General features: G+C 31.7%; 1 pseudogene; it reads right to left on the bottom strand.

Moving 5' to 3' along the window:
* The window catches only part of LOC149180936 (uncharacterized), a 124,408-nt pseudogene extending 99,750 nt beyond the window's left edge, over nucleotides 1-24,658 (bottom strand).
* Between the last annotated feature and the right edge of the window lie 3,024 nt (nucleotides 24,659-27,682).

Below are 27,682 nucleotides of genomic sequence, written 5' to 3' on the forward strand. Positions count from 1 at the left end.
ATTTATAATTTATAAAAATATTTATTTTTAAATTACTCGTTAGACATGAAATAAAATAAATTTTTTTTTATAAAATTAAAGTATTTATTTGAACAATAAAATACTAATCTATAAATTTTGTGAGCAAATTTTAATTTATAATAATAAGTATTTTAAAAACTAATTAATAGTTAATTTATATTTTTATTTATTTATTTATTTCATTATGGAAAAGTCCTTTACTATGTAATTAAATGTGATATTCTTTTGATTATGTTAAAACAAAACATTTATATAAAATGTAATATGAAATATATATGTTATATAATAATGTTATTGTATAAAAAAAATGGTTTTATTTATTTGTAAGCCTAAGTCAAAATTAAAAGATATTTATTTACAAAATATACTTAAAAACTAGTTCGCTCGGATGAATGATGGTTGTTTCGGAACAATAATGATGTAGGTGTATGCCTATGGTTTCAATTCATAAAATATTCTCGAAAACAAAAATTGAAAATGGTGTATTCTTAAACCAGTCGGGATCAATAATGATGTAGGTATACGTATGTCTATGGTTTCACTTCATAAAACAAAAATCGAAATTCGTGTGTTCATAAACCAATGACGTTGTGGCATAACAACATTTGGCCAAACTAATCTGATCATGATTCGATTCAATGTGTATCATGATATATTGCACAAGACTTTGATAAAAATATCACTATTTATTATTACGAAGGATTAAGTCATAATGAATTTAAAAATTGAATTTTAATTTTAATAAATATGGTTTGTATTGAGTTGATTTGATGGAAAAATTGACAGCTCATGTTAATTGATTCTGGGTGGCAATTTTAATTAATTGTATAAATATTTAGTGATATTATATATTTTTTAATTTTAATTTTTATAAATATTTTTTTCCCTAGCCATTATATTTAAAATTTCATGATATTAATCACATTTTATGCATTGAATAATTAAAAAAAAATTAAAATACTTTTTAATTTTAAAAATATTTAATTTAATATATAATTTTAATAAACTTTATAAAAAATTTCAAAAAATTAAAATATTTAAATCATAAACGAATTACAATATAACCGCTTTTAAACCGATATAATAAATAAATAAAATAAAAAATCTTAACCACGTCCACTGGGCATGTCTAACTCCAAAGACAAAATTGTAAGTAGTTTATGGTGGCAACTGACAAATCTCAGGGCACACGCTTAGTCAAACAGACAATTATGAATTGAAATGCTAAACACTCTCTGCTAAAATAATACTGACATGACTTTTGTGTCAGTGAAACCATACCCAATCAAACTATAAACCGAAATAATAAAAAGATTCAAATTATATTTTAAAATAAATATTTAGGATTTATAGATTTGATTCAATATAAAATTTATCAGGTCAACACAATGAAACAATGTGAATGTGATGTATTCGAAACGTCAACAAAATTATAAACTTGTTTAGTTCGGAAATTATAAATGAAAAATTAAATAAGTACGGGAGTAGGTTTGTTAATTTAAAACAAAAAATATTATTGTGTTTAATAGTTTAGATTTTATACTTGGATAGAGGTGGAGAGTAAAATAGGTATGTTTTTATAATATTTCGATTTTTTTATTGATAATAAATAAATTTTATATATTAATTTGATGTCTAGTGCTAATTATAAAATAAAATTATTATTATTATTATTATTATTATTAAGAAATATAGTTGACTTAGTTTTTCAAATATTTAAAATTATAATATTTTAATATTTTTAATGAAAAAAGATAGGGAACACCATAGCTTGTAATAGGTTTTCACTGAAGCCAACAACAACAATGGCCTTTCACAACAACAAAGTAATCAACATTTCAAACGCCATGAAGTTGACATACAATATTACAATTTTGACACAGGCCTTTGATATGCACATTTCTCTAGCACCAACTCAACTTAATGCCTACTCAGAGTCTCCGAACATTCTCAACAAGATTTGTAACATCCCTAGAGAAATTTCTAAAGAATTTGAGATGCTAGAGTTAGGACAAAGTTCTATTGCTACAGCTCAAAGCCTACTAAGTTCCATTGCTTATCCCTCAACTACCTCTCCTCCTGATGTTGGTCAGGCTCTTCTCATCTCTTCTGCATCTTCCTTCCAGTGTCAATGATCGTGATCTAGACCATCTTACTTAAAAAATGTGGTTTTCGATGTCAACAATGGTCTTGGTTTCATGTTGCCTCCCCATGCCTCTTTTCAAACCCTAATCTAGCTACTATTCGGGCACTCCTTGCTTATGTGGGTCAAATCTACGGATTTAGTGAAACATCTCAAGCTTTCTTTGGAGCTCAAATTAGGGGTACCCTCAGAAATTCAGCGCTTCCTCTTCCAAGGTAAGCATCTGGATGATTCTTCCAGTATTTCAATCTACAATATATACATAGAAGGTACTTTGGTTATGGTCTTCTCAATATTTCTCCTACAAGGTTGTTGTTTGAAACCAATATTCCCAAAAGAGTCGCTTAGGCTCAGGCAACTCCTAAACCATTTGAGGTTGAAAAATATGAGGAAGTGCCCTCTCTTGAAATCTCTCACCTCGAACTAGAGGGCGTACATCAACTCTACATTGAGTCAGGCCTCATCTTCTATTTCAATGGCTTATGGCCACACTTTTCCAATCTTTATAAGTGGATCCATTCATCCTAGACCAAGAAGTGCAAGGTTATTTTCTTCTCAAAAGGTTTCTTCATAGTGATTTTCACTTAATCAGATGATTACCAGATTGCCCTAACTGGTGGGCCTTGGTTCTAGCATAAAGCTAGTCTGTCCATAACCCCTTGGTTTTCATATTTTGACCCTTCTACAACTACCATTGCCAAGCTTCCAATCTTGTTTCAGCTTCCTAATCTTCTTGCTCACCTATGGCACTTTTTGTTTTTTTCAAGCATAGGAAATGCCCTGGGACATTTTCTAACCACATATCCCTCTTGTGGGCAACTTAACCTTTACACCAATGGAAAAGTTTGTGTGGAAATTGACATTAACAAAGGGCTACTATATCAAATCTATTTAAAAAAAAGTCACTATCATTGGACCCAATCATTGGATTATGAGAATACTGCTTTTTGTTGCCGTTCTTATCTTCAAACAAGCCATTTACTTAATTATTTCCCTCTATTGAATTATAACAGGAAACGACACAACAAAATTTCTAAATCTAAAGGTTGGAATACTTGTGACCCGCCCCCTATGGAGTGTGAGACTTTTTCTATTTCTGAACAAAAGGATGATGGATTTGATGATGATATTATTTCGAGGCATTAGGCTCAGATTTCCGCTCCTCAAAAGACTCATGAGGATTCAACATTGAACCTAGTTCCCCCAAAAAATATCCAGTTGGTGATTAAAGATGTTTCTTTGGGTGCTTTAAAGCGAGCTCATGAATCGACGTCTTCTGACTCTGATAAGAACTCTCCTTCAATCCTCATTGATAATCCACAAGTAACTTTAGGCGACCCACCTCTAGTAGGTTGGTTCATGGTTTTGAAAAAGAAAAGAAAGAAATGTTGCACTAAGGACCATCCCCAAGTTGGGTGTTTCTTTCATTATTATTTCTTATGTTTCCCCTTGTCTCCCCTCTTATTCCTTATCTTGTGAATTCTATCTATGCTCCTTCCCTCTAGGGTGGGCATTGATATTAGCTCTACATGCCTCTCTTTAATATTTCTTTTGCATTATTAAAAGATGAGTATACTCTCTCTCTCTCTCTCTCTCTCTCTCTCTCTCTCTCTCTCTCTCTCTCTCTCTCTCTCTCTATATATATATATATATATATATATAAAAATTATTATTGTAAATTTACATAGTACGTAACAATAACATCAATTAAATATCTAACTTCAATGTAACAATAACATCAATTAAATATCTAACTTCAATGTAATCTAAAAATAGATTATTGTTATTGTCAAAAAAACTCCTTTATAAAATTAGATATTACAATCCATAATAACAATAACATCACATAAACATCCCTACAAGTTCACCTCAACTATGGGACCATACCCTCACTCAACGATATCACTTCAGCTAGGGGGCACACATACCATTATAGAACAAGAAACTTACAAATTTAAGGTGTGGAGTTCGAGATCATAACACAAGACATTTTCCTCTCAAATTCTAAATATTTTATGGTGGGTTTCATTTCAGGAAGCTCATCGTTAATATGGTGGGCCAATGTCTGGTGGTGGGTTGTGTATATCGAACATGTATGTCTAGGGAAACTAGGTATGTGAATGACAAGGACTTATTTAAAAATTATTTTAAAACTTTTTCTTTTGATTACTCCAATGGAAAAAGTGTTTTTTGTACTATTTGTATGTGACCCAATTCTTTGAACTTGTAGAGAAGTTATCCATTATCCATTGCAACGTTTTAATAAATGGAACATAATCTCCACAAGTTTGTGCGTAAATACCTTTATGTGGTACCATTTCTTCCATTACTATATTATGTGCTTGTTAAGGATAGCATAACTTGCCTTCGTTTTATTTCTTCAATTGGTTTTTATGAGAAAGTTTCTTAAACAAAGAATTCTTACTAGGTATTTTGTAGTATATTTTTTATATTTTAGAGATATGATTTCAGGAAGTTAGTGTTCTTGATTCTCCTAAAACATGGTTCAAATGAGTCATCTTGACATTTTTTTATTTGTTTTATATTATGAAATATGGAGGGGACAAAGCAAAGATTTCTATGTACCTATGGTAGAATTTTTTCAACTATATTTGCAAAATTAGATACGTGGCATGCTATGTAAAAGAAACAAGTTTTGGGAGAAGTGGACTTGAATAAGCAACAAGTAGACGTTGTAAAGGAAAAATAAAATAACAAACCTATTGAAGGAAGAAACAACAAGCAGATTTGGTTAAAGCAAAAGGAACTAATAAACATTGTGAAGAAGCAAGCAAATTTAGTGAATTAAGTTGGTATTTATTAATATTTATAGCAGTGGTATTTGGAAGACAAATCGCTCTTGCGGATAAGAGGGATCTCTCCAGGATTAGAAACCAAACACTAGAACGAAAAAATAAAATACATAGAAACATTCTCGATATTACCATTAAATCATAGATGTAGAATTGGATGAATGGTTCACATCTTTTTCAAAATGCTTGTCCTCGTTTTTGTTTCTTATAGCTTTCAATCTCATTCTTGATGCTCTAAGAAAATATCTACAAGGACATAAACATACAAATTATCAAATCATATGAAACATAAATTATTTAACATAATCTAAGTATCCAATTGGCCAAGATACTGGATCAAATTCCTACCATAGTGGATCTCATCTGTACCATAGTGGAACAGATCCCCTCCATTTTGGTTCTAACTCCTACATAAGTGGATCTAAAAATTCCATCCTTGGCCTACAAATACATTGCATTTAAAGGAAAATTGGTTGAATTTTTTACTATTGAAACTATACTCTCACTCTGCTGAAGTATCCATTGAAGGATTTTTGAATGCAAGGTTGGAATTGAGGACTATTGGGAGGAAGTTATTAATATCAAGGCTTTGATTTAACTACCTCCTTTTCCTTATTAATACAAATGCATATTTCTTTCTCACATTCTTTGTTATGAGATTCCTTAATCACTTATACACAAGGCTTCTAGAATGGAACCTTCCTAACCTTTTTACTTTTTACCTGTGTAAGTAGATGAATGCACATTTTAGGAAGGTAAATTGTGATGGAGACACAAGGAGTTTACTATGCAAGTTGTGATGTTTCAGGTTGCAATACTAGCACTTGCGACGGTCTCCAAAAATATGGTTTTTAATGTACGTAATCCAATATTCTTATACTTCATGGAGAGATATTTCTTTCGCCTTTCTTGGGGATTAATGACAATAGTTCTTCGAATGGTGAAAGATCCATATTGGACATTATTTGCATGGATTTGACAACTTAATGTGTAACAGATTGTCCCCTAAGGTACAAAGTGAGAAAATGTATAATGATTGAAGTGTTTCATCATGCAAAGGTTTGAATCAAGGAACAACTAATTGGAAACATGTAGGTCAACAATCCAAATATTACAATACACTATCATCATATGATCATCCCTAAGGTAGGAATTCCCATACTTAGAATGCAACTAACTCTAAGAATAAGTATGCAAATGTACAAAGATCATTGCCAATAAAATGAAGTCGTGGCTGCAAGACATACATCGTGTATCCACACTCAGAAAAATCAGTATGAACATAGCCTCCAAACATGCATCGTGGATCTATGTTTTAGTCATGAACAGGGAAAATTCTAAGAACCCCCCCTAAATTTATATATATAATAAATGGGCGAATCTCCATGGTATATAGGAAAAATGGAAGGCGATTTTATCAATAATATAATATGTATATATAATTTTTTGGCGAATCTCTCACCGGGCATGGCTAATATTTTACTCAATTATAAAATCTTGTAAGATCTTGGCGAGTCTTTCACTAAATAATAAAACTTTGTAAATTCCTAGTGAATCTTAGCATAGGCTACATGCTGGTTTAATTCCCCCATTTAAATAGGCTACATTCCAGGTGAATACCATGGGTCAATGTGCTATTTTGGTGAATACCATGGGTCAATACCATGTGCCATTTTATTTTTATTAATTCTAATATTAGGGTTAATAATGGTTTTTTGCATGGTATTAATAACAATCTAGTCCATGGTATTTGTCCCATAGTATTTTGGCCATAGGTTTCACCTAAATATAACCCATTTTTTGAGTGTTCGTAAATGTAAGGTGACTTATGGAGTAAATATAAAAAAATGTTTTATTTGTTTACCATACCTCTCGTTTATTTATATTTTTATTAATTTACCATACCTCTTTTACAAATATGATATTTAGCCCATAGGATTCACTTAAATAAAACCTCTTTCTTGACCCTTCATAAATAGAACGAGGGTTATGGACTAAATATAAAAAGAGGTTTTATTTATTTACGATACGTCTAATTTATTTATATTTTTATTTATTTACCATACCTTTTGAGTAAGTATAAAAAGATGTTTTATTTATTTACCATACCTACACTTTACTTATATTTTTATTTGTTTACACCCTTACATGTATATAAGGTGACTTATGGAGTAAATATAAAAAATGTTTTATTTATTTACCATACCTCTCATTTATTTATATTTTTATTAATTTACCATACCTCTTTTATAAATATGGTATTTGGCCCATAGGATTCACTTAAATAAAACCTATTCTTGAAAATGGGCAAATGGATTCACTTAAATAAAACCTATTCTTGAAAATGGGCGAATGGAAGGTTGTAAGTCCTAATTTCAAGGGCTAAATTTACCTTTTTTACCCTCTCCCTTAAAATAAGGTGGGCTATTTGAGGTGATTTGTAAAAATGTACTATGATACAAAATATTCGCCCACTAAAAATTTAAAACCCTTAATTTCGCCAAAGGGCGAACATTCGCCCCTAAAATTATCCTTGGTCATGAATACTCAAAACTCCATGCAACCTAGATGTATCAAACAAAATCCATGGTCTTCATTTCTATTAGCATATATTACAAATCTAACCATGTGAATAATCGTCTTGAGATTAAACATGGTTGAAACCATCTGATTATCGGTCAATGATGAGAATTGTTAACAGATGTTAGAGGAACCACTAATAATGACAATGGCTCCCAAGGTACTCTAGAATATTCTATGGGGTATCAATAAGTGATATGAAGTTGAACACCCATAGAATCATTTGATTGAAGGTAAAATTTGTAATCTTGTCATCGAAAGTGAGGAGACCTGCCATTGAGGCATTCAAGTTCAAAGGTACTAAAAGGTTTCTAAATCAACTTCCTGTATAGTGTGTTGAAGTCGATAGGAAGTGATTTGTAAACAGAGGGCCTTGATGCATCCCCCATCGATGAAGCGAAACAGATGTTAATATTTTAAGTCAAACAAAATAGAAGGTATTCAAGACTGACCCAAGGATGGCCGATGCGATAGAAGGCCTTAAGGACTGCAAAATTATTTGATTTACGTTGAGCTTCTCTTGAACATATTGGTGACATGACAATGAATTAGCAACGTTTGAATCAAAACAGGATCAAAGGCCAATATGAATAATTTCAATGAGGCATGATCAATAGATAGATAATTGGATTTCCCAACCCTAACACAAGGAGTAATGAAGTGTTGTGTTTAAGACTGAATTGTTGCCTTTTCAAATACAAAATTTATATACTTCCTTGCCAATTTCCCCCAGCATTTATGGAAATTATCTCTTTATGTTTACACAAGCTTGATGAGGCTAGCATATGCTTGAAGTATAAGCTCATCCTTCGGATGAGTCCTTCAAAGTATTTTTAACAAACCCCATGAAGGATTGGATTGGTCTCATCAAGATGGATGAGTCTTACATTGTTTACATTTTACGAGTCCAATGAAGGGATAACTCAACTTCTTTTCATGTTTAGATAATTTGAAAATTAAAAAAAAGGAAACTCAAGAATAACCTTTTTTGTTTAATTTTAACGAGTTTAAAAAATTATAAAAAATAACTCGTTAAGTTCTTTCAATTTAAAATGTTAACAAGCCCGAAGAAAGTATACGTCTGTGATTTTTCATATTTAGGGAGTGTGAAAAGAACATTAAGAAGACTCCAAGGGTGTTCTTTCTGATGAATTTAATCTCCTAGGGAAGAAAAAGGATAAAACAATACAAAAGAGAACCCTTCTAACCATCATTGACTAGAGTATATATTTCTCGTAATTAGACTATCTTGTCTAGAAAAGGGGTAGACTTACACCGAAAAGATGCCCTTTATAATCATGTTAATGGGTGTAAAAGGAAACAAGTTCACTCGGGAAACTTTTCATGTTTAGGGAGTTTGAAAAAAGCTTAAAGGAAACTCCAAAAAGTTCTTTTATAGTTTTTATGAGATCGAAAAAGTGATAAAAGTATACTTGGTAAATTATTCTCATGTTTTTACGAGTACGACAAGGAGCAAAGACTAAGCTCAGGAATTGTTTCATTTTTTCACAAGCTTGAAGCATAGAAAAATTTATGCTTGAGATAAGTTTCATTTTTACACAAGCTTGAAATAGAGAAAAAAAAAATACACTTGAAGGTTGGTACCATGCCCCAAGAATAATGGGAGAGGCTAGTAGCTTAATTCCAACATGATGATCAGAGGCACATTCCCCCTAAACTCTATGGAGGGAAATATGTTTCATTTTTTAATGATCTTGACACAGGAAATGCATTATGCTCTTATGACATGGATCATGGCTTCCAAGTGGATAAAGCTCTAGAAGGAATACATGCCAAGCAACACATTTCAATCACGACTTCTAAGAGGTCTTCATTGAACATAAGGATGATTCTCAAGAAGGAATACATGCCAAGGGACACAACTCAATCATGGCTTCCAAGAGGTCTTTATTGGACAAAAGAACAATTATTTGGAAGGAATGCATGCCAAGGGACACATCTAAATCATGGCTTCCAAGAGGTCTTCATCAAAGAAAGGGACGATTCTGTGGAAGGAATACATGTCAAGGGACTCAATAGCAATAGGAATATTAGGCTCCAATGTCCCCATTGAAGGGTTCACCATGTCAACTACTAGATATAAGTCAAAATAATTTTAGCATACAATGAGAGTCTCTTTTTCATCAGTAAGTGAAGACATGGGAAAATTTGCCATATAATTAACTTATGGTGGGGGGGATACCACATTTTTATAGGGAAAATTAAAGGAGGTTAGATGGTTGGTAGTCAAACCAGGACAAACAAACAAAAGTTGGTCAGCAACCACAATGTTTCCATTATGAAGGAAATAAATTAATCAAAAGAGTATGGACACGAAAACTTTCATGGCATAAGCATTGTCTTTCCCAAGGAGAAAATTGAAATCTAAGGGGCCTTGGAATCACATAACATCAATTATGCGAAAATAAGGAAGGATTCCTAAAGGTTCATCGACTCTTATGTTAAAAGACAATAGACTCTGAGTAACATACACAAGATGAGGGGAACATAAAGCTTGCCAAGCGGTTGAGGATATAATGTTAATAAAAGCACCTTCATCTACAATAGTGCGATATCTGTTCTTATCACAAACCTTAATAAGGATTTGGAAATGGATGCAAGAAGGGAGGCGAGGAATTTTTGGTCTATTCCAATTAAAGGAAATTATCTCAGTACTTGGAGGGGGGTTTCGTGGGAATTAGAGAAATGCCCCCTTGTTGGGAAAGATCTAAATCGACAAGAAGAACTTGAGTGTTAACTTCACTCTCTAAAAGGATTGTTGGATCAACCAATGAGTGAATTGGATCAACAATGCCAACTTCACTTTCCAAGAAAAGGGTGGGATCGACAAATGATTTACGTGGATTGATCACTTCGTCAACTAATGGTGGGTTGGGAGAAAGTTTATGGTAACCAGTTAGAAGTTGTATCTAAGAAATAGTGAGATTTTCCAATAATTTTGAGGCTTCATCCATATGAGGGAAAAGGTGAGTTTGATGGATCCCTTCATATAATCTACGGAAAAACCTAATTTTACCCTTTTTCCCTGGAACTTTAAAATCATTAGTTTATGGATCAACAACAAATTGATGAGAATCATTAGATCACGCTTCTAAGACTTTAGGAATACCAGGAAAATCAATAAGAAGGTGGTTACCCTTACAAATCTTACAAGGGTATTTGAGATTACAATGTATCTTGGAGGGTTCCTCAACATTATCAACACTCACATCAATGATGGTTGATTTTCCCCTTACTTATTTTTCTTCTTCTTCTTCTTCCTTTTTCATCTTCTTCTTAGCTTCCTGGTTACTAGCATCAATACTTTCACCTGACAAAGAAGAAGAAGAAGGGGAAGAAGACATGACGGGTGAAGAAGGTAAAGAGGCAATGTGAGATTGATGTGGTTGAGGTGGCGAACACAATTGAGGTGGAGAAACTTGGGTATTTGGGACCAATAAAGTTGAAAACAACCATACAAGTAAACATATTATGAATCTAGGAAGGGATAACGTAGCCATGTAAGGAGAACCAATATTTATAAAGTAAGGAAAAGCACTAGGATCCCCATTAAAAGGGGTTGACCTTGATTGGAAAAATTGGGAACTATTTCCATCAAATTCAATCTAAGGTCTACTAAATGGAAAAACAAACAACGCACACTAGTAAATATAAGGAAGAAAACATACAAAAATATAATAAACTTTTCATAGTGAAATCACTAGTTGGTGACGGAATCCAAGATCGCAGAGATCAATATGAAAAGTGGCTAGTGATAGAGCGGGTGGAACTAGTTATGCTGACAACCTGCTTAATGATCATGACTTAGTGCAAGAAACTTAACAAATAGTGAAGTACCCTCCAAGAAGGCCTTAATCAGTCTATCTAATGTATGTCTAAGGTACAACAAGGACTTCCCGCTCAGTGTAAATTTTTGTAATAGCCCTGATACTATGGTCACTAAAGTTAGCACCTACAATAACTTGGTCTGGGGGGGGATAGTTATAAGTCATATATACTTGCAAGTGTAGGGTATAAAAGCCTAAAATACCCTTTAGATATATCTTAAAATGAGGTAGTCCTTTCAAGTGACCCACAAGTTCCTTTCGAAAACATTTGTAATGCATGCAGATCAACACCACTATAACCAACAAAGTAGGGTAGATTACTTCATTGAGTTCGATGTCACCTTGTGTTTGACTCCTATGTAATAGGAGCTTCCCAGAGACAAGATGTGGTAACTAGATTTCACTCCCTATCATAAGCTTCTATGAACACATTGTTTGTAGCTTTTGAGCATTTACTTCCAACACCTATTCCAAAGACCTATAATTAATCTAATATAGGTGTAACTACCACATAAATATAAAATGTCTAACTAATTTTATCAAGCATTGATTCTTAATTTATTATTTACTTAGTAGGTGAATGGAAATGAAAGCAATGGTATTATGACTCGACTCTAAATATAATGCAATGAATATGAAAATGTAATATTTTTCAATTCGATGAATACTAACTACAATAAGGAGTGATGGGTTTGAAGAAAAGTAACAAGTATAACATTCAAAGCAAGAAACTTGAACTACTCTTTAAATGCAAATCAAAAAAACTGTATAATACATGATTCTTGCTCCCCCCGACCATGAGGGGGATTTTTTTTTAAATGAAAGCTAAAAAATACCTTACCCATGATCTACAATACAAGAATTTTCTTTTTTTAAGCCAATATTCTATGGAAAGGAATAAAAACTCTTTTCATAAAACACTCCAACAAAAAAACTTTGACAAAACAATTACAATGTAGAAGAAGACTATAAATACTTGAGTTATCAAATAAAAACTAATTACGTCAAGGAATGAAAATGGAAACTTTTCACAAAAAATAAAATAAAAAATCCACAACAAGATACCCAAACAAAACAAAAAAAGAAAATTTTTGCCTACAATATACTCAGAACAGACTTGAAAACTACAATAATTAATAGATCCAAGATCACACAAAGCAAGCCCTGAGAAAATTTTAGTTTTTCTATGACCAACGTACGATTCTCGTACATATTTGTGTGATGAACATGGATAGTCATTATTTATAAAAAAAACACAATGTGATGTCAGTGAACTATCTTCCACAATTGGGTGTGACGAGTGCAAATTGAAGAAAATTTAAAAAGCTTTCGAAAGATCTAAAATATATGGGGTTTTGGAATCAAATAGGGTTCTCCAAATACTCAAGAAAGGTTCGACTTAAGAAAACAAAGAAGAATACAAAAGAACAACTTATTCCCTAGTTGAGTGACCAATTTTGTTAGCCTAATAAATTGCTCTCACAGACAAAAGCGATCTCCCTAGGTTCAAAAACTAAAAACTAGAACAAAAAAATTAAATGCATAAAAAAAAAATCTCTAGATTACCATTAAATCAAATATGCAGGATTGCATGAGTAGTTCATACCCTTTTTGAAATTCTTGTCCTCATTGTTGTTTGTTATAGCTTTCAATCTCATTCTCGATGCTCCAAGAAATTATTTTCAAAGACACAAACATACAAATTATCAAAGCATGTGATACATAAGTGATTTCACATAATCTATACAAGTGATCAAAGAATCTCATAACAATAACTAAACCAATGAATGTGGGAAATAAATATGCATTTGCATTAATAAGAAAAATGAGAGAGTTACAACCAAAGCCTTGATGTTGATATCTTCCTCCCAATAGTCCTCAATTCCAACCTTGCATTCAAAAAGACTTTGATGGATACTTCAACAGAGTGAGAGTATAGTTTTAAGAGTAAAAAATCCAATCCCTTTTCCTTTGAGTGAATTCTATTTGTATGCCAAGGATGGAAGTTTGAGATCTATTTAGGTACGAGTTAGATCCAGAATGGAGGGGATGGGATCCACTATGTTAGGGATGGGATCCACTATGACAAGAATTCGAGCATATATCCTCACCAATTGGAAAGATACCTTCATGAGGCTTCTAGAATGGAAGCTTCATAACAATTTTTATTTTTTACCCATGTACGAAGACCGACACACTTTTTATGAAGGTAATTTGCAATGACGACGCAAGGTATTTACTATGCAAGGTGCAGTGTCGCGAATTGTAATATTGGCACCTCTAATGGCCTTCAAAAATAGGATCTTTAAAGTATGTTATCCATGACTCTTATACTACATGGAGGGGTATATCTTCCACATTTCTTGGGGATTGATGACAATAGTTCTTCATATGGTAAAAGATCTGGATTTTACATCATTTGCATGGATCTAATAAATTAATTTGTAACAAGTGGGTATTAGTGTCTCTCGCTGATTGGTCCCTTCAAATCTTGCATTAGTTGGGATTGATGCCTCTTGTAGTTTAGTGCCTACAAAGAAAAGGAGGGGATTGTTGTCTCCTAGGGGTTGGCAAGTACAAATTGATGTAATAATAGGTTGGTTCCTAGAAGATCTTTCATATAAAGAAGTGTTATGGTTTTATCCCATAAGGGTTTCCATGTATATCTTTTGTTACTTGTATAATTAATGGGATTGATTTTTTATCATGTTTCACTGCTTAAATAAGTAAAAAATTTCATTATATTGATTCACCCCCACCTCTGCCCCCCAACCCCCCCTAAATCCAATTGTGAATCCAACAAAATATCAAACCTGTCAAAGAGATAATGGTTAAAATTATACAGTTAGCCAATGAATGTAACAAAAGAGACTTGATCCTCTTTATTTTTGGTATTAAAATAGTAGAAAGATGAGGACACACTTGCAATAGTCAAGGATGAACTAGAAAATAAATCAAATATTGAAACAACTTCCCTCATAGAAGAAAATTTGTTGAGGAAATAATCAAACATAAAGATAGTATAATTCAAGTTAAGGTATTATGGTCTAGATCAACAAAAAAATAAGCTTAAAAGGGTTATGAATATTTATAAATGAACAATTTATTACATAACACTAAGTGGGATCAAGAAATGATGTTTGAAAGGTAAAAGAAGCTAGGATGGAATGAAGATGGGAAATAATTAGGAAGAAAAAATATATTATTATATATAAAAACAATGAATATAATAACACATAAGTACTAGGGACATTCAAGATGCTCTTCTGGAAAAATTGTGGTTTTCCATACAAAAACGTAGGGCTTATATTAGCTTCAATCGTGAGTGAAATTGATATCATATTTTTGGTTGAAACTTTGGAGCACAAAGAAACTAAGGTCCTTAACAAAGAAGGGTGTATATTGCAGTTGGCATGGAACAATAGATCCTCCCATAAGGGGATTGGAGGCATATCTTGCTACATAAAAATAAAATTTCTCTTGTCATTCACCTTCATAAGAAATATTATCTTAATCAATACATATTTATTGAGATTTTAGATATTAATGCTAAAAATATTTATATAGAAATTTGTTACTTCTTGCCTATTAGTTGTACATTTCATAGGAAAAATAAGATAGATAAGAATTGTCCCTACAAAAATTTAGAACAAGATATTAATTGAGAAATATAGGTAGTAGCCTACGACAAGGATACTTTAATGTTAGATCTAGAATTAGTTAAACCATTATTTTAGGAAATGATCCCAACCCTAATCCTTTATGGTTATAGAATGACCTTGTTTTCACTAATAAGTACAAATAAAAATTGAAGACCAAATAGAAAATTTATTTGGAACGAAGATAATCAATCTTTGTATTTCTAAAGATCTAATAATTTATAGCGATCCTAAAATGGACAAATTCCAGCTATATGACTTGTATCCATGGGTTGGATAGGAGTATGATGGATTATGTGCTATTAGATATCCTTGTATACAACCAAATAGTAAATTATGAGCCTTTAATAAGTGATGTTCCTGGTTCTAACCAAATACATGCATCCCTAGCTCTCAACTTTTCCATGCAAAAATATCAACTACATAAAACTTTAATAATCAAAAGAACTTTCTTTTCAACAAAATAAAATTTGATATTTACTTTAATAACTTAAATAGTGAATTGAGTTACCTACCCTATAAAAATAATATTAAATAGCTATATCATAATTTATGACAAAGTTGTCTACTTTCATTAACAAAGTTTCTATCTAGGTGTTATGTTAAAAGAAAAAAAAAAACAACCAAGCCTTTGTATGATGGAAAGTGTAAAATTATTAGTAAAACAGTTAATGATTCCCCTAGTGAGTCTTTAAAATATAATAAGAGAATTACATACAAATCCCTAATTAAAATAAAAAAGGGGACTACATGAACATAAACAAGAGAATTTTTTGCATGTATCTAGGCTAGAACCTAAGAGATTCTAGAGGTAATATTTGAGTCCTAAAACTAGAGAAAAATAGATATAATACTCCTAATAGATTGTAACTCCTACCTAAAAATATTTATGTTTCTCTTATTTCCATGGAAAATTCATATCAAATGTTTCTATAGGGGATGAAGTTTTTCTGTAGAAGACAAATTTTGGAGTTAAGTTACTCAGAAAAAGGGAATGTTAAGGACATTGAAAAATAATTGAGATATTAAAATTGGTAGATTTATCCTCATTCCTCACAAAGAAAACCAATCAATTTAGTTAAGTAAGGTTTCCCTAAACACTCGACTCAAAGTCACATCGTTCTCATCTTTAAAATAGGGGATAAAATCAATCCCTCTAATTATAGGTCCATTATTCTTAATTACATATTAGCCAAGCTATATAGAAGTATTTTTTAATAAAGATCATTGTATGGCTTGAAATCCACAAAAAATGAGGTAAAGGCCAATATAGCTTTAGAGAATATCATTCAATTATGGACCATCTTGTTATGCTCAAGATAATTACATCGGAGTGTCACAATAGTAAAAACAATCTTCCTTGCTATTTCATCAAATTTAGAAAAATATTTGACACATCATACATGACTAACATTTGAAGGAGGTTACAAGAGATGAAAGTTCTTATTGGGGTAAAAATTGTTATAATATGGTTAATGAGAATCATATTTTCAAGTTTAGGAATACTAATGGTTGGTTAGAAGAAATTATTTGTAATATTGGAGCATGGGGGATTCACTCGGGGAGCAATACCATACCACGTGGGTTCATACTGGGGGATATATATTGAGATAAAAATGGCATAATATATTGGGGGATATATAGGGTGTAAAGAGTTTTTATATTGGTAGGTATAAAAAATGGAGCTCAAATTTAATGAGAAAACATAAAGGGGTATAGAAAATGTTAATGAAAAAAATGGATACCTACAATATCTAGTGGAAGTATGGGTTTTTCAAATTGGGAAGGTGTATTGGATTTGTATTGGTAGGGGTTTAAATAATGTGATTTTTATGGGTATTTTGGTATATGTAGTTGAACTAGGGGTATTGTTTAATATTGCATGAACTTACGTGATAGGATAGATGTTCATTGAGTGAAGCCCTCGTGTATTGGATTCAGATAATGTTGTCCTTGGTCTCCTATGCCTTTGGCTTATACATTAGTAAGTTAAAATATTATTTGGACGATGTTGGTTGTACTCGATAAACCTTTGGCATATCACGTGTGTTCATGACATACTAAAAATACCCTTAATTTTACTACATATTGAAAAATACCTCTAAAAATCGCATTATTTAACCCCAATACGAACCCAATACACCTTCCCAATTTAAAAAACCCTTACTTTTAATAGATATTGTAGGTTTCCACTTTTTCATTAACATTTTTATACCCCTTTGTATTTTTTCATTAACATTGAGCTCCATTTTTATACCTGACAATATAAAAATCCTTTAGGCCCTTTATATGGTCAATATATTATGTCATTTTTTCCTCAATATATATATCCCCCAATATTAACACATGTGGTGGGGTATTTCGCGCACGTGGAATGGTATTTATCTCATAGTGAAGCCCTTACAGTTGTACTAGCCTACGATTCCCTAGTATATTCATCATATTTCTTTTCTATAACAATGATATTATTCATATGAAGAGGAATCCCTATAAGTTGAGTAAGAACGTAAGAATCATTAGCAACTTTTACTCTACAATGGGTATGGTTACGAACATTGACAAAATAAATGTTATAATAATTAAATCCAAAAATATTATTGATGACACTTTCGTATATGATAACAATAGCTTGGAGGAATTGCATCCATATAAGTATTTATGTGCTCATATTCATGGCAAGTTCAACTTGAACTATACAGTTGATAAAACGATAAATAGAGGTTGGAAAACTTATCATGGGATAAGAAAAACTCCTCTTTGATATTGTACTCACATTTCTTATCTTGTATGGGTGTGAAGCTTGGGAATGTAATGTCTCTAGAAAATTTTTGAGAAATAAAAAGACCCAAAAGAATGTTCTAACTTAAAATCTCAAAATTATAGTATTTTGTCAGGAGAAGTATGGTTGTTATAAGGTACTGAATGTGTTATTAAGTAGTTAATGTATTAGAAAAAAGTTTAAAAACATGGAGCATAAGAGAATCCCGAAAGTTTCTTTTGATATATGAAAAAAAGATGGTATAAAAATTTCATATCTTGATTAAATCATTACAAAATACAAGAATATGTCAACATGTCATTATGTAGAATATTTTTGATAACATTAGAAATAATATTATATTTGCTGATAGAAAAACTATATTATAATTGGTTTTTGGTCAAAAAGAAACTTTGAATTCAATTAAAACAAAAATATATATATATATATATATATATATATATATATATATAAATAAATAATTTTTATAATGTTTTTCATAAATTTATAGTAAAACAATTTTTCCAAAATTTAAAATTATTTTTAACCCTTTATATTTATATTTATATATATATATATATATATGATTTTTTTTATAAGATTTAGATTGTATTGGTCAAAAAAACGTAGTAACTACATGTAACTAATGTATTAAATTTCATGTGCTTTATCTTAAATGGGATAGTAAGGTAAGCAATTTAATATCTATATGTGTCAACTATTTATCTGTACCATGTACTTTACAACAATTACGAGGACTCATATTTAAATATGCAACCACCTTGTCAATATCATATGTACGCACCACATTTACCAGCTCACATTCCCACTATCAAAGCTTTATTAATGTGGATTAAATGGGGTATGGGTTTGTATTAATGCAAACGTTCCCACTATCAAAGCTTTATTAATGTGAATTAAATATGAAGCTTTGATATACCTTATGTGGGGTATGGGTTTGTATTAATGCAATATATCATAACTTAGTGATATGCGGAGTGATATATAATGTCCTCAATTTGGGTTTGTTTTCATTAACTTACTACAAAGTTAAGGTTTGTACGCAAGATATTTCTGACTTTCAGTAATGATAATCAGAAGTAAAATTTTGCTAATTACAAAATAACCGAAAAGATACTTTGTACCTAGTAGTTCATGATTAAACTCTTATAATGTACAAGGCCACAGCAAGGCCTTTGATGTTGCATTAGCTCACCATATATTTAAGGTACTTTGATGTTGCATTAGCCACCATATTACAAGGCCTTTGATGTTGCATTAGCCCACCATATATTTAAGGTACTTTGATGTTGCATTAGCCCACCATATTACAAGGCTTTTGATGTTGCATTAACTCACCATATTTTTAAAGTACTCTATGCGAGAGACAACTTGTTGGTTAAAATTTTTGAAAACACTTTTTCCAAAATTGTAATTTATAATATAATTATAAATAAATTCCAAAAGTAACGTTTAATATTTTAAAATTTGGAAAAGGTTTCAGGGTATTTTAACCAATTTTAATTTTAAATATTAAATATTTTAATAATTTTTTTTTTAATTTTTTAATTTTTTAAATTTGTTATCTATAATGTAATCTTAATAAGGTTTTAAATATAAAATTTAATATTTGAAAATTTGGAAAAAGTTATAGAATATCTTAATCAATTTTAATTTTCTATATTTTGATAAAGCAATAATAAATTTTAAATATAAATATAATAATAATTAAAAATAAAAAATTTAAATATTATAATGTTACCAAATTAAAAAATATTTCCACTAATTATAACTTAAAATTTATAGGTTCAATAAATTAATATTGATAAGTCTATGTTTACCGAGAGAATGAAATTACTAAATTTAGATTTAGTAGATTAATACAATACGAAGCGAATCAATAATCATTCTTGTAGTTTTATTTAATTTCAAAGTACTATTAATAAAAAGAATTTTTTAAATATATTCTAAAATTATAATGAATAGTTAATTAAATTCCTTTTATTATAAAATCTTTATAGGATTATTTTGTCAGAAATCTAAAATAATGTAATGATATAGAAATCTAAGATACTATAATGATATAATCATATTGTTAAACCTGATTTAATATGTATCCAAGTGAATATCCTAATTTGTAAAGGGAATCTAGAAAATTTCAAATGCAAGCTTTTACGGAGTATCAGAATATCATAATTTTTTAAAAATGGGAGGGGCTAGTTCCTTTTAGAAGCATTAAAAACTTTCTTTTTTACATATATAATACAAATCCCTGTCAAAAGTTACATAGAGACTATAATCACCATCACCGTGGCTCAACCTGCGTTGCAGCAGCAACCTCCGCAAGACTCCCCGCCACGGCGTGCAAACCGACCCGCCCGACCGTCATATCAGAGTATCATAATTTGTCAACCGAATCTCTCAAACTTTCAATACTTGTGATTTTAAGCATAGTTACGGAATCGCCCGAATTGCCCTTCACTTCGAGTGCCTAACAATTTGATCTGATTCGTAGCACAAGAGTTTAATCTAGCAGATTCGTAGCATACGAGTTAAATCTAGCAGGTTAATTTTTCAGAATAGGTTAATTAGTAATTGAAAATTTATGGTTTATCTAAAAGATTATTCATTACTTGTTATAGGTTGCTTTCTCAATAAAAATAGATAGAGAGTGGCATATATAAAGAAAGTAAAAGTGAAATGAGGAATTTTGTTTTTTTCCAATTTTGAAACTTAGAAACAAGGGAAGGAGATGAAAAAATATGTGAAAATGGCTTTAATTTTATGAATGATTTTTTATTATTTATAAATGTATTATAGATAAATTAATTTTAAATATAGATTTTATAAATATGCATTTATTACATGAATAAATTTAGAAATTTAAAAAGTATTATATTTAAGTTAAAAAAAAAAAATTAGATAAAAATGAATGGTAGATTTTTTTAATGAATTTTATTTATAAAATTGCTATATCATTCAGAGTTAATAAAAATTATTCAAAATTTTATTCAGAGTTAATAAAAATTATTCAAACTTCAAAATAAATCACTAAAAAAGAAAAAGGTTGATAAAAGGTTTATTATTATTTTTTTGAAATTGAAGTTTTTTTATTCAATTTTTTTCAGATCATATCTAATTGAATTCTAACTTGGTAACTATAATTTTAAGATTATTTCAGTAGTTACAAGTTAAATCTTTTGAGCTTCCTTTAAACATTTCAACGACCATGAATATTGTGCTTTGCAGCTTTGTGGAGTCTTTGCATTAGCCTAGAAACAACCTAGCGAGTATCCTGGTGAAGATGCCTAACAAGAAAAGTGGTTAAACCTTAAATTGACAAAGACAACTATTAAGTTACGTTTCAGGACATGATTATTACCAATGGCAAAATGCTGATGCATCCAACTTCCATTACCAATGGCAAAATGCTGATGCATTCAAATAACGCCATGCTTCTATAACGCTCCACCTATTTGAATCGGTAACTTTTTGACAGACAAAGGATTTAAATCTGCCATGTCTACGCTTGCAAATTTCCAATATTCTCATTCTTAAAGCTTTTTATAACCACGTATCATATGAATATGAATAAAAACTTGGATGCTTAGATTTTGCTTAATCGTTCTTCATAGGAAAAAAATCTACAACTTCACAAATGTTTACATTTACAAATTATATTACAGACATTTTTTTCTTTCAAGGTATGATCATCCGATTTAAATGGCCCATTTGGGAAACAGAAACGTCCAAAATCTCTCCCGGTAAAGAGAGATGATTATGAATGCTGGTTATTGCGAGCCTAAGTGTTGGGTATTATACCGAAAGCCAACTCACAGAGATTGGAATATTTTGATATGCCATACCATTTTCCGAATCGTTAAGATATAAAATAAGAATTATATCATGAAATGCACTTATACTTATTTGAGCTTTATTTGAACGTATATTGACTTCAGATTTTTTAAAAATTTGAATATTTTAAAGTTGTAAAAGATATTATCTGATAACTATTTTATTTCTGAAATATTCAGAAATCCACATCCGCATAAATATAATGTTAACATTTCACAATACAAAGATAAAATCCACATCCGCATAAATATAATCTAAACAATTCACAATACAAAGATGGAAGAGGAGTGACAAAAATTTACAAGAACGGTCACCAGAGTGAACGTCTAGCCACTGTTAAGTTGGTCTTGTAAATCAACAAATAATTAGCTTGCTATTGGGCTTTTAATGCGACGAATAGTGCCCTTCACCATACATAATCCGCTGACAGATAGGTAAACATGGTTCCTCATTTAATACACATTAAGAGCATGCCCATACATTTAGAAAGGCAATTCCTATTTCTTACCCTATAGGAATTTTAATGCGGCTTGACATGGGGCCGGTATAAGGCGATACAACACGCCGCTATTTTTATTTTCTCTCTCATCACCTAGCTGCGTGTTGTATCGCCTTATACCGGCCCCATGTCAAGCCGGTATAAGGCGATACAACACGCCGCTATTTTTATTTTCTCTCTCATCACCTAGCTGCGTGTTGTATCGCCTTATACCGGCGCCATGTCAGGCCGCATTAAAATTCCTATAAGGTAAGAAATAGGAATTGCCCAGTACGAAATAGGAATTGCCCATTTAGAAATATACATACATCATGGTGGATTTGACCTGAACTGAAATGCAATTAATGCTATCTCCTTGGAATTTCACCTTGAAAAATTGCGCACGGAATTTCTTCAACAGGGTTTTGAATAGGGACGCAACGGCTCTTTATTTCATTTTCCTGGGATTGATTGATGAACTTCGCCTCTCACGCACCGGTGTCGCCACCCTGAGCACAAGTCACTAGGGACCAAAAGGTTATTTATATAGCAGGTGACAAGCTCCTCTCCAATATATTGGCAGCTCTCACGATGGAGATTTGCAGTTATAATATCCGAGGCAAGCTCATGGGAACTGTCGGGATCTTATCAAGGGTGGTAACCCCCCAGTCCATTGGGAAACCCTATCCAATGCATTGTCGTTGAGGTCAGGCAACCCTCCGGTCCTCCTCAGGGTATTCTCGACAGTTGGGTTCCTCCCACCAGCAGGTTCCTTTTCCACAGGGCTTCCCTTTCTCTAAGAAAATACACAGACCGACTGAATGGAATTACACGTTGATATAGACCAGTGTTGTGAAAATCGCGATTTTTTCCTTCTGCTGATAAAATCACGATAATTAAACGAAAAAATCGTTGGATTTTTTTTTGCCGATTTTTATTCAAAAAATCGCAATTTTATGAAAAATCACGATAAAAACTTAAAAAATCGCCGAGGGTCGCGACAGCATAGTTTTATAACGTTTTTTTGGGTTTCTTCATGCAATTTTTTTTGAAAGAAACAAATAATTTTTTAGTGGGGCAACTTAATGATCAAGTCTAGGCCCTAGTATGGATATGCTATTCATGGTAATTTTTTAGTGGGGCAACTTAATGATCAAGTCTAGGCCCTAGTATGGATATGCTATTCATGGTAATGTTAAATTCTTAAAGTAAAAGTGACATTCTCCTTAATCTTCATTTTCATCCTTTTACTTAAATTTTTAACATTACCATGAAATGACTCAGGATGTTTGAGAGTGGTTCCAGCCTCATTGGATTTCATATGGTGAAAGTAGAATTTTAGATTTCATTTAAAATCCAGCAGACTTATCAGTTTTTCAGGATTTCAGGATTGGGAGATTGTAATGTTTCCAGGTGACACCACCTGCCCGGGCTACCCCTGCCATCAGTAGAGGACATGGTCTACCTCCTATAGCTCCTACTTCTAGTTCTTCAGCTTCTAGAGCACATCAGACTCCACTGCCATCTCCACCAGCACAAGCACCAGCATCTACATCTAGACGGAAAGGGAACGCTGTGGCATTTTCTCGCAAAAAGGGTAGAGGAATTCAATAGGATTGGACTTTCATTTTATTGTATATGACATTATGACATGATGAGATACATTATCATATTTTTTGTTGATATTTTGAGGCTGAGTTGGGACTCCGGAGTCAGGACTTACTATTCAGGACATGATTCAATGTTATGTGTGATTTTAGCGCTAGAAATGATATTAAACATCTTATATATTAGTTTTTTTTAACATATTTATGTGTCAATGTATTTATTTTATGTTGTAGATGGTTTAGATATTAAAAGAATTGGAAAAAAATGAATATTTTTGTACCAAACGATTTTTTCCCGATTTTTCCCCATAATTCCGATTTTTTCCGATTTGTTCCCCGCGCTGATTTAATCTCGATCACGATTTTCACAACATTGATAACATTGATATAGACAACAGTAGCAGTTCCAATCGTGTAGCCCACCATGATTATGGGAAGCTTGCTGTTTTGATACATGGGGCCAATTAGAGGAAGCCTTTGGGCTATCAAATGTGATGATAAAATAGCCGCAAATCCCACTGAGATGTAAAAGGCCATGTTTTTGAAAGCATTGGAGAGGGCCATGTCTTAAACCAGAGCTACCGTGAAAGCCTTAAATTCCTCTAAATTTAGCGACGTTGATTTCCCTTTGCTAAGTAGCTTTAGCTTCCTTAGTGTTCGGTCCATTTGGAGCTGAGTGAAGGGCTGAGGTAGCCATTTCTGCTGAATTTTGGAGGCGGAATCATCTTTGGAGGAGGAGAGAAGGGTGTAGATGCTAGTGGAGGCACGTAAGAGTTGATACAGATAGAGGTCTGGGAAGGCGAGTTGAGTTAAACTCATGTATTCTTGCGATGGCTGATTGAAATGAAGGCGGATTTCTAAGATCATTTTCCACTCTTGGAGGGAGGCGATCCCATTCTCTATATAATGTCGAACCCAGTTAAATAAAGCATTCGACTCTTCTCAGGAGCGTGCACAAACTTTGTTGATTACATCTATTTAGTAGCTATGAAATTTAAGTTGTTGTTTCCCATGTGTCCGTGGAAATTATAAGGGTTCCTTTTGAAAACTTGTATATTTGTCACGTGCTTGGTAATTTTAATAGTTGCTTTGTTTTGTTTGTGTGAAATTTTCTGGGCATATTGAAATGATAGGACACTTCGAAATATTCAAGTAATAACGTTTTGGAAAAAAATGGCATATATGGAAGGTGAAATAATAGATAAGACAACATATTAAATTGTGTACATATGTAAGTAAATTTCTGAGCAAGAACTTTGTATGGTTTTAAGATTTTAAATAGGAATTTGTCGGTAGATCTAATGGTCTTTATCAAAAGACTTCTCAAAGGTGCTTTTTAAGGGCGCATAAACTTATTGATGGTTCATGGTGGAGATGGAATTGGTTTGATTCATTGTACTTTGGGTTTTTGGGGGTTTTAGGTTATAAGTTCAATACTAAAGCTTGTAAAGTTAGTTATAAATGCCTAGTAATATGGAGGTTTTGAGAGAAAATTTACTGATGAAATTATGTGGAGGATTTGGACACTCCACCCATGTTAATGAAATCAATCCAATGGTGGAGGTTTCTTGGTATTGAAGAAGGGTGTGGTCTTCATGATGACCTTATTACTTTGTTATTCTTAAGAAGGTACAAAAGGGTTAGTCCCAATCCCTAGTGGCTTCATGGCTAAGCATGAAGTTTTGATACATTTCCCTTTCTTTCTACGGAGTGGTGTTCAAGTGGTATCGTATAATCTTGGTAGCATACCTTCCTATGGTTGTTGGAATTTAGCAATACAAGTAGTCAAAGTACCCATCATTCGGGAACTTCGATCAAATTTTCAATCCTCCAACAAAACCCTTTGGGATGTCATTCCACCATGTATGGAACTTGGATTATGGTGAGATTCTACTCTTTTATAACAAATATTCCAAATTCTTATCAAATTTATGATAAAAAAGAGGATCATTTTGTTACAATATTAACTTAGTCCATATTCATTATCATGCAATGTATTTACGTCAATGTCTTTGTATTTTGTTCATGAAACTTTGTGGTAAGAACAAAATATTGAAGATGTCACACTCAAGGCCATCACATAGGTCATCACATAATAACACATGCTAAGCTAAGTCACTTTGCTAATGTGTCCATTTATATTTATCCTCAACCTTATAGAAATTTAGTAGAAAATCTATAGACGATCCATTATTCATGTTGCTAGTTCATCACATATTGTTTCTGAATGTTGTCAAATCTTCAAGGAAAAGTTTGAAATATTAGAGGCCTTCATCGCAAATTGAACCTTAAAATTTGTTTAATATTCAAGGATAAGTATTAAAGGTTTTAGTTGTTGAGAATTGCTCATAAATAATTATAAACTCTATAAGAATAGGTTTATGGTATTGAAGGCAATTGAGTTTAGCTTAGGTGGTTGTGTGTAATAGTTGTTATCCTCCACACCCAAGTTCAAGTCTTGTACGTTGACATGTTTAAGCTCTGGAATAGAGTAATTATGTTGCGCTCTTAAATGAGTCTATATTGAGGGTTGGCCTAATACTGATAACATCTCTCTTGTCTTTAGGCTGAGAGGGAGTTCAACTTTCTTCCTGAGGTGATACCCAATGCCCAAAATGTTTCTTTGGAAAAAGGTTTATAATATTGAAACTTTTATTTGATGATATTTCATCGATCCTTAGAAGAAGTAGAATCTTTAAGGAGGTTTATAGTATTGGAGGCTTTATTTGATGAGATCTTCATTAATCCTTAAAAGTTTTCAATAATTAGAGGGGATTATATTATTGGAGGATTCCATATATGTGTATGTTAGGTTTATAATATTGAATTTTTTAGTTGAGGAGAGCCTACTTTTTAGGGATGATAAGTCTATGGCATTAGAATTTTTAATAGATAAGATTTTTTATATATTAATTTATATGATGTAGTTGATGTTACTAAAGAAAACTATCACTATCCCCAAACCACCAATTTACTTGTCATAAGGGAGGAATGGGTATGTTGAATATATTAACTCCATGGATCATATTTGGAATGGTGGTGTTCTTCAATGGGTCTATTCAATTCATTTCGAAATCTACCATAAAACCTTGTGATGGCTCAAACAATTGAAAGTCAGTGGTGGGCTACAAACCTCTTATAGTCTAACTAACTTACATCAGAAGTATCCACATGTTTTCAAGTGGATCTAATTTCACTAATACTACTAAATGACATTGATTTATGATAGCCAAAAATTGAAAACCAAATTCTGTTTGCAAAGTTCTTCATCACAGTGCCTACGAGGAATCAAATTTAGTTATCTAAAGGGGCAAGGGTGCTTGATCATAGTGCTTGCATCCTATGGTATAAATGAATCATGTTTAGTTGTCTAAAAAGTCAAGAGTGCAGATATAGTTGTACAACATTGCTAATATTAAGTTTGGGAACATTATGACTTTAGACAAAGTTAAGGATGTAAATCATATATGTGATCCTATCTTTTTTTATATTTGTTAATCATTAAATGTTGCACATAAAAATTAATAACAATTACAAAAGAATAGGTACTATGATACTAACATTAAAATATTGGGAAAAAACATGTTATCTATAAGAAACACTAAATAAAACCTAAGAAATACAACAAAATTAAGAAATAAAATATCATGAATATCACCAATTTCAAATTAAAGACAAAATAATATATACAATAAATATTAATTATTTATAAATAAGTTAGATATGCAAAATTATGCAAAAGTATCCTAACCAAGGGCATATAACATGTCCACTATCCAAAATTATAGAGAATAAGATCAAATATCTACATGGTATCAAAGCTTGAATCATAATAGAAACCAATTGATAGACCTTCTCCTTTGGAAATTTTGAATTGCAGATTCAGTGAAGCAGTTTTCTTCAGTATCAGGAAGATGTCT

This window comes from Pinus tabuliformis, chromosome 3_2, assembly GCF_031772625.1.
Source record: "Pinus tabuliformis cultivar Carrire ecotype Pingquan chromosome 3_2, CPIR1, whole genome shotgun sequence".
Classification (NCBI taxonomy): Eukaryota; Viridiplantae; Streptophyta; class Pinopsida; order Pinales; family Pinaceae; genus Pinus; species Pinus tabuliformis.